We start from the raw sequence: 8,839 nt of genomic DNA, 5'->3' as shown, positions 1-8,839 counted from the left end.
AACATACACAACCACAAACACACACGTGGTAGTTTAAACATGAAAAGACACCAAGTCCCTGTCGGTACAAATCACAGATGTGCTTCCGAGTTACTGAGGCACAATGCAAATTTGTCAGTGCCCTTAGCATCTGTGGCCCACGTGCACGGATATTCAGTGGAAGAAGTGTTACACAGCCTTTATAATTCAGCACGACCTGTGATAATACCAGAAGAAGGGATCTCATGTGAAATCACTAGACTGAATTGCACGTAGGATTCAAGGAAGAAGCCCAGTCTGCTGCATTCACTCGGTGGGGTGGCAATATGGCTGAGCCACCAACCCATGGCACGCCCATCCATTGTAGACAGTTCCTGGTTTGCTGCCTGCCTTGGAAAAAGCTCCTCCCCTACCACCACTTTAAAACAGGCTAGCTCCAAAACTAGTCCTGGCATCCATTTACGGTCATTTTCTTATCTATTTACCTCCTAGAAAAATCATTGCAAGACCCTTTCCTCAACATTTTCCTATGCATTAAATTTGGGGAAACGCATTTTAAGACGACCTCGTTATAGGCAAGTCCCCAGACGTTTCCTAATCTGAGTTGCGCAGAGTGCACACACCAATCTGTTGCCCCATTGCCACTATACGGATACCGTACTGGACCACAGTGTCTTTGACATGCACACAGTAGGATAGAGGGCAGCTTGAGGGGGCCAAAGAGTTCCGACTGTTTTCAGAATAATTTGCTTAGAAAACGTGTTTCTCCTGTGTTTGTGGGTCAGGGGGACGGTAGTCAGGGAGGACAAGACTCCCGCTCCACAGCTTCAGCTGTCTGCATAGGAGCAGGGACAAAACCGGGCGATAGATTTTCAAAGCTCAACTGCTTTGATACCGAGCAGAAGGGGTAGAAAGCATACTGAAGGCCCCACAACAGATTCAGGAACTTTGACTGTCAAACCCTCTTCCCTGAAACAACATAGCTCTTCTCACAGAAGCTGTGCTGACCAGAGTCTATACGGGACAGGAATGTTAGCACTCTATTAGCGTGTGGTCAACATGGATGCTCATGTTGGAACTCTTTCATCTGGGAACAGGAAAGAAAGTTCTGCCTCCGACACTGAAATCCTCCTGCCCCATCCTTGACAGAGGCAACCCCTTGTCTTGTGCATAGACACAGGTGTTCCTGGGAAGCAGCCTCCCACTCGCGAATGAAAGCTGTATGTTTTGTCCTCCTGTGTGAGGCTTGCAACACATACTCTACAACTATATTCGCTTTACATTCTAAACCTTAGGCAAAGTATGCTGAAGAGGCCACAGAAAATTAAAGGGCCCTGGGCTCCAGAAACAATCTGCAGTGCCAATCACGAGGGAGAATATAGAGACTCACTAGACTTTGCAAGAGCACAAAATGCAATCGTAGTGTTGTTAGCTACATACGTTATGGGCTCCTCACCTAACATAGAATCTTGGAGAAAAGCTTAACCCAACTAAAGATGTAAACATCAAAAAGAGTGTCCATATCCAGGGTGATCAAGTGACAAGAGAGTCCCTGGATGGATTCTCCAACAATCTTACATTCCACTAATCCACGCCCTTTCCCCTCACTTCTGTAAGTTTGTCTTTTCCCGTAGTCATCTATGCCAAAAGTGTATCCTGAATGCCTTCCCACATGCCTCTGTCACCTTTCCCACAGTCCCTCCATACACCTTACATGCCCATTTCTTCTCACGTTGATGTTTCAGAAGTCCTGAGAGGCTGATTGTCCCAGAAAAGGATTATGCATTCACCTTTAAAAGAACATGTGGATTCAACACGAAAGCCAACTTTAAGATTTCCATCATCCTGTGCTTATCTATTGTGTATGATGATACTCAAAATGAAGGATTTTGGAGGTCCCAGCAAACTGGGACCTGGAAACCCAGTAACCCCATTCCTTGAACTATCTCTGCTTCCATAGGATGAAGTCAGCCTCCAACTAAGCTGTCTTTTGCTTTTACCTCCCCCACTCTGTCCTGTAGGAAGAATCCCAACACATCCCACACCCATTCACTCTACAACTTTAGAGGCCCAGCTCCAACGCAGACTGGTAATTTCCATGAAGAGAATAAAGCACGTGGATGGATCAATTCATTAGCACACCCGAATAAAGTGGATAAACATACACACACACACAAACACAAAGACACACTCACACACACACACAGACACAGAGTCACACATCCTTGAGAATGTTTATTTTTCATTCCATACAATCCAAATTTACCCCCTCTTCCTGATTTCTGGTGACTCGATCTCTTTTTCCTTTAGTTCCTGTGCATAAGACCATGCTGAGTACTGCCGTCCTGCATACTGTTGTAACTTTTTAGGAGTTCTGCTGTATTAGGTAAAATCTGATGCTCCATCATATTCAACTCAACAACTGGGAGTCCCCTAGAGAAACACAAACTCACGTTAAAACGCATTTTCTCTGAGCCATACTTGGAAATGTTTCAACTGTGGGGCCCGCTGAGAAAAGGATATCCCTTCCCCATTTGTGATCCCTTAAACTTCCTCCTACCACGTGTTACAAACTGTTCTGCGCAATCCCTGCCCCATTCCCAGTATTGTCTGTGAGGGGAGTCAGCTAACAAGATGCACTGTACCCTAAAAGCACACAGAAGTCTGATGGGGCAACAGCTTAAGGAAATCCATCAATCTAAACAGTCCTTTGTGGTTTGGGGCAAGGATGATCAGGACGCACATTCAGGGAGCCCAATCTTATGGGGTTGGTAGGATGACTGCCGGAGGGGTTCACAGCCATGGAATCAAGTGCCACAGACTGAACTGAATGATTTTCAGCTTTACTCCTCATTGATTCTGGAAATGGACGATTCTTCACTGGGCTTAAGACTCCACAGCTATCACCTGCTTTGCGTGAAGTCTCTAATGTGCCTTTTCAGCCCAATGCCATGAACGTCCTGGATTCTGTCACTCTCTGTCTTCCTCTCAAGGAATTTCTACATGTACCAAAGGAGCCTCAATTTCTACATTTCTGAAATGAGCACCCAGGCTCCCTGAATAGGCAGGTGCATCAACCCCCTTATACTAGGCATCAAACAGCTCCAGTCCCAACTAACGGCTCACCTGACGTCTCTGTTCCCTCTTCAGGTGGCTTCATCCTCTTGTAGTATTGCAGGGGATTGCACCACAGGTCCTTACATAGGATCTGTCAGGGGACTCAATCGGGAAAGGCCTCATCAGGGCTCAGAAAGGTGACCCAAGCAGCTGGGAACACACGGGGTCATTTCTCATGTTTCCCAGTGAGGACTCACCTCAGCAATCTTGTTAGATCCTGCGAAGTTGTGGTCAGAGAACCAGTTGAAGAAGTTAAGGCTGCTGCTGTGGTGTCTGCGGCGATAGGCCTCCACTTCATAATACGGATACCACTCAATTGGAGTGGAATGAGAAGCCCTGTATTCTACAGAGACAGGAGTTTTTGTGGGAAGGGGGCTGGATCACGTCGGCAATGATCCACCCGCCATCTTCCTTCCACTACCCATCCTGGGAGCCACCTGTCACCTGTGATGTTCACCAGATATTCCTTGGTAATCACTTCATTCTGGAAGTAGGGGTTACTCCGAAAGAACAACATGATCTTGCAGAGATGAACAGGATGCTTCTCTTCTTCCACCTGTCAGGACAAGGTGGAGAAAGCTTAAATACGTTTTCGGGTGAGGTGCTCACTCTTGCTTACAGGAATGAATTATTTCCCTTACCCTCCCCCGCTAAACCCTCTCGCCTCAGTCTTCCTGGCCTCACCTCCAGGCTGACCATGTAGCTCAGCATGTCTTCATCTTCGTCAGTGATCAGGGCTGACATCTGGGGGTGGTTTGCAATCTGATTTAGGTCAAAGAGACTTTATACACGATGGAAGGGAAAGCGACGAGCAACAGGGAAGAAGGCCTAAGAGCACCCAGAGGCTGGGGTAGGGGATTTCTCAGATCTGCTTCCATGTATGATCTCCTTTCACCTCCCCCTCCCCGTAAACTAAGGCCTCCTGTGTTCACAGAGGGTGTATGATTCTGAGGCTGACTGCACTGACATGGGGAGGCGCGATTTGCAGAGACTTGCTGGTGTCTGAGGAGTGGCAGAATCTGCTTAGAGCCGAAGACGCCCAGTCCCAGATCGGACTAGCGAGGGGCAGCAATCACACTCCCTTAAAAATAGCTTGCTTCACCGAAAAACCTCTTCTGGTCTGAACTCGCTTCTGCTCTTCAAAAAGATGCCCCAAACGTCTGCTGCTCGGCATCACCAAGGGTTTCTCTGTCGCTTGCAGGACAATAGTACCCACGCCTGCTGTGGCTTTCCGCAGCCACATTTGTCCGTGGCAACTCCCCTTTGTTCCCCAAAGAGTCACATCGACGCCGAGCTGCCCATCGGTCACTTACACTTCCCCGAGAGCACCTCTCCACTAGAAAGGCCGAAGAAACACTGAGAAGGATACAACATTGGCCCAGAAGCCAGGGACGCTCTGGATGACGGCGCCTCTGCGGTCTAGGTGGGGCTTGCGCCTCCGCTCCATCTTTTCCCGCTGCCGAGAAAAGGCCTTCCTGGCTTGGGCATTAACCGGCTCCAGCTCCACCTGAACGGCCAGCAGCTCCTCCAGTGCAGACTCTGGGGTCATGGGCCCAGGGCCAGGCTGTGCCCGCTGGGCCTCCTCCTGCCGCTCCACGAGGCCCTCCTCCTCCGCCACCACCTCCACCTCCGCCATTATGTCATCCAACAGCAGCACCGCCTCCTCCCCCAAAGCCGCCTGCTCACTCTCCACCCCGGCCGCCCCCTCCTGTACAGCCTCCATCCTGAAGGCGGTGCCCTCCTCGGCACTCGCACGCACCAAGGCCTGTGCTGCCCGACCCACGCCACAGGAACCCTGCCGCAGCCTCTATGGCACCCGGTAGCTCAGCGAGCCCTCAGGGCGCATGCGCCGGGCTTCCAGGCGCCCCCTAAGGGACTGCGCGCGAAGGGCCGAGGGGCCGCACCCAGGCCGACTTCCTCCCGTCGTGGCCAATCAATGGGAGGGCGGTGGGCGTCTCCCTGGGCGGCACAGCCACTGGCGGGCCTGCATCTCCAGCCCCCCCACCCCCCGCCTTCCCTGCCCAAGCCTCCTCCGAGAAGCCCTTGGAGCTTGTGCCGGGTAGCTAGGCATCCAGGCACACGCGGGCTGCGTGGCCTTTGGAATTGTGGGCATGGCAGCCCTGTGCCCTGACATCCTCAGGGTGGCAAGCCATGAACATCTCTATGTGTCACGAACACAGGAAACGTCTCTCTTCGTTAGGCAGGCCAGGTAGATGGTACGGAAGTAATACTGCAGATCCAGAGAAAACTCTCTGGTTCCTGGGGCTAGGGCGGCAGGGGTGTCCTGGGGGAAGTGATCGGGGCGGGCACGTGGGAGGAAAGTCGCCTGCCTTATAAAAGATTAATTGTGAGGAGAAAGTTATGCTTCCCATTACTACAAATACACAAGTATGATTTCATCCAAAGCTGAAAGCAGTCAATATAATTTGTTTTTAATGTTTTATTTAAAATCCTTAATTTCAACAGGATTACTCAAGAAAAATAACGTTATTCGTATTAAATAATGTTGATGTATTCCCTTTAATTGTTGATTATTTCAAATGTACGTAAAATAGTAAATGGCACTGTACAATGTAGTTTCATGAAGCATTCTTTATAGTTTTCATAAAATTGACAGTCTCCATGGAATATTTTAAGACTGAGGAAGTTCCATATATCATTTTATTGTACTTTCACTTTATTACTTCTTGCATGTCATAACTGATGGATATAAAACTATGTATATTTACAAACATGAAAAACATGGATTTTTGTTTACGTTTTCTAGTGAGACAAAGTTTCACTAGATAGTTTCCTAAATAGTTATATCTATTTAGGAAAATTTTTACAAACCCAAAGTTCTAATCTGTCTTTTCTTTGAAGTTTCATATTTCAGTCTAGGTATGTAATGGAATTGGCTGGGATCATTCTTTGATTTCACTGTTATTTGTGAGTTTCTGATATGCTTTTAGGAATGTATAGAGTTTCAAGCTTGCTTTCTTCTTCTTCATCTACCTTTGGACCTGTATATGCGATGTCTGCAGTAATGTGCAGTGCTATCTGACATACGGCTGCTGAAAGATACAAGCATATATACAATTCTTTGTTTCAGTGAATCTTTAGGAACAGACAAGTAACCTGAGACATAATTATGGTATGAATGTAAGCAAGCAGTTTATCATAGAGGTACAATAAGGGTGAAAATAAATGTAAAAATACATGCCTCATCCAAAACATGAGGTAGTCCAAATGAAAAATGTAAGTTGGCGTAAAGAACACTTTAAAAGTTCTGATTCTTTCTGGTGAGAGCAAGGAGCTCAGAAACCATGAGAAAGTCCTTCAAAGCTGCATGTTGGATTTGCAGGTCAGGATGGAAAGCCTGGGTCTGGGGGAGGGTGCTACGGTCCTGGTCTGGTTGAGGTCCTTCTGGGGCTCAGGTGTGTCTCAGCGGGAAAGCTGGGAAGGGGAAACGCATGCTTCACCCCGGCTAGAATGCCACCTCAGCCCACCTAGATGAAATTGCCCCTTCACAGCCCTGTTTCTCCTTCTTGGACAGGCAGGTGGAGGAACTCGGCCACCCTGAATACAAGTGGTAGGAAGAAGTTTGCCTTTCATCACAACATTTACTTCGGAAACAAAGTGATGACTAAGGAGTATTGCATTGGCATCCTCCATGAGGAGTAGAGGGGGTAGTACCTCGGAAGCTGGGCCTGGCGTGAGCCTTCCTGACTCGTCTCCCTCCAGGATACAGGGCGACTGGCTCCACTGCAGTCCAGTGGTTCCAGGGTCATGCAAGTGAAAGCCCGAGTTTCCCGCAGGTCACTGCCTGAGCTTCTTCAGCTGGTTGTCTGACTGTGACGGCCCAGGTTACGGCACGATTGCTGAGGTGGGGCAGCTATGGGGCATCATCGCAAAGGACCTTCTTCGACATTCCTTGGCATCGGAGGAATTGGCTTTGAACCAGAACCTGACCTGTCACGGCCAATTTGCCCAGTCCACCAGATCATCAGCCAGGGCCTGTGGCTCTATATTCTGCAGCACTACCCAAGGGAGTTAGGCCCTCAGAGAGGGAACAGAGAAGAGGCTAGGGAAGCAGCCCAGGGCTGGGGGTTGAGAGGCCTGTGGGTCCTGGAGGTAGGACACACATAGAGAAGCCAAGGCTCAGGGAGGAGACTGCAGTAAGGAAACTCAGGCCATCATGGGCTGGTGGAGAAATGCCCATCAGGGAACTGTGGTACCCACATTTCACGATGGGGGAACCGTAATCTGCTTAATAGGCATAAGCAGCTAAGGTCAATGGGTGGGAAGCCACGATCAAGGGATAGCTGCCTCATCATCCCTTGCTAGCTACTTCCCTGTCCTGAGGCTTGCTTCTACCTGGGGTTCAGTTTGGGCTCAACCAGGGATCTCTCACCCTCCACACAGATGCCCACCTGAGGCCTGTCTAGGTCTGCGTCCTCCCAGAATGACTCTCCCAGGCCTGCTAAGTACCGTTTGGATGACACCACGCTCCACTGACATGCTTGCTTCCCTCCGCCATCCTCATTCACCCACCAACTCCCCACCCCAAAAAAGGCAGGCCACCGCACAGGGAATCTGGAGGACCACACAGGGCTCACAGGGGAGGAAATGTGAAGAGACGGCAAAACAGAACAGGACATTCTGTGTGTTTCCAGAAGGCAATCTGCCTGGATATTAAGGCCCACCTCAGTATTGGTGAGGACACCCAGTGTCTCTTGGCCCTGAGCATGTGCACACAAACACGCACATTGTCTAAACGGCATTGACATCACTACTACCTGAGGCATCCTCAGATTCTATACAACCCCTGTAAAAATATCAATGACACAATCTTCTTAGAAAAACAATCTGGGAATCCCAAATTTGCTATGAAATGGCAGAAGATCCTGAAAACCCAGAGCAATCCAGTAAAAAGCACAAAGCTGGAGCCACCACACTACCTAACTTCATGATATACTACTACAAAACTTTTTGTACCAAAATACAATAGCACTGGCAGAAAAGCAGAGACTAGAGCTCAGGAAAAACAACAGGAGCCCAGAACTAAGTCACTGCATTTGCATCTCACCGCCTTTACCCAAAGAAGCAAGAACGCCCAATGCAAAATCAAGTATCTTCTATAAGCTAGGTTGGGGAAATGTGAATAGCCACACAAAGGATTTTACAAGTGGATTATTTATCACCAAACTCCAGTGTCAGATCTGAAACGATAAAAATAGCAGAAGAGATCACAAGGAAGAAGCTCCATGGCGTCCGTGTGTGCAATGATGGTCTCAAAGTGACTGCCAGAACACAGTAAACACCATCAAAAACAGAGAATGGAATCATAGCAAACTAAAGTGCTTCACCACACCATAGAAAACTCAACATACAGAAGGGACATCCTACAGGATGGGAGCAATGATTGAATAGTCACAGTACAGAAGGAACTCCCAACAACTCAATAGCATGAAAACAAATGGGCGAAGGCTGCGAAGACTCATTTGTGAAACTGAGACATACAGTTGCCCAGAAGACACACTAAAAGGTCCTCAGTATCCCCAATCCATCACGAAAATGCAAATCAAAAACACAATGAGATTTCTTCTCACTTCAGTCAGAATGCATATTATCCGAAAGTCAAACAAAAAAGAAAGAAAAGAAAACCCTAATCTCTGGTGAGGATGCAGAGAAAACGAATTCCCTGCTCACTTTTGGGGAGAATGTAAATTAGTGCTGGCATTAAAGAAGCTTTATGGCTCTT

General features: G+C 48.3%; 1 pseudogene; it reads right to left on the bottom strand.

Moving 5' to 3' along the window:
* Window positions 1–2,389: 2,389 nt before the first annotated feature.
* LOC129395599 (testis-specific Y-encoded protein 3-like) lies at window positions 2,390–4,942 on the bottom strand (annotated as a pseudogene).
* Window positions 4,943–8,839: the final 3,897 nt, after the last annotated feature.

The sequence above is a fragment of the Pan paniscus genome, chromosome Y, assembly GCF_029289425.2.
Source record: "Pan paniscus chromosome Y, NHGRI_mPanPan1-v2.0_pri, whole genome shotgun sequence".
Lineage (NCBI taxonomy): Eukaryota > Metazoa > Chordata > Mammalia > Primates > Hominidae > Pan > Pan paniscus.
Note: the sequence above shows the minus strand (reverse complement) of the source record. Positions and strands in the feature narration are given on the sequence as shown.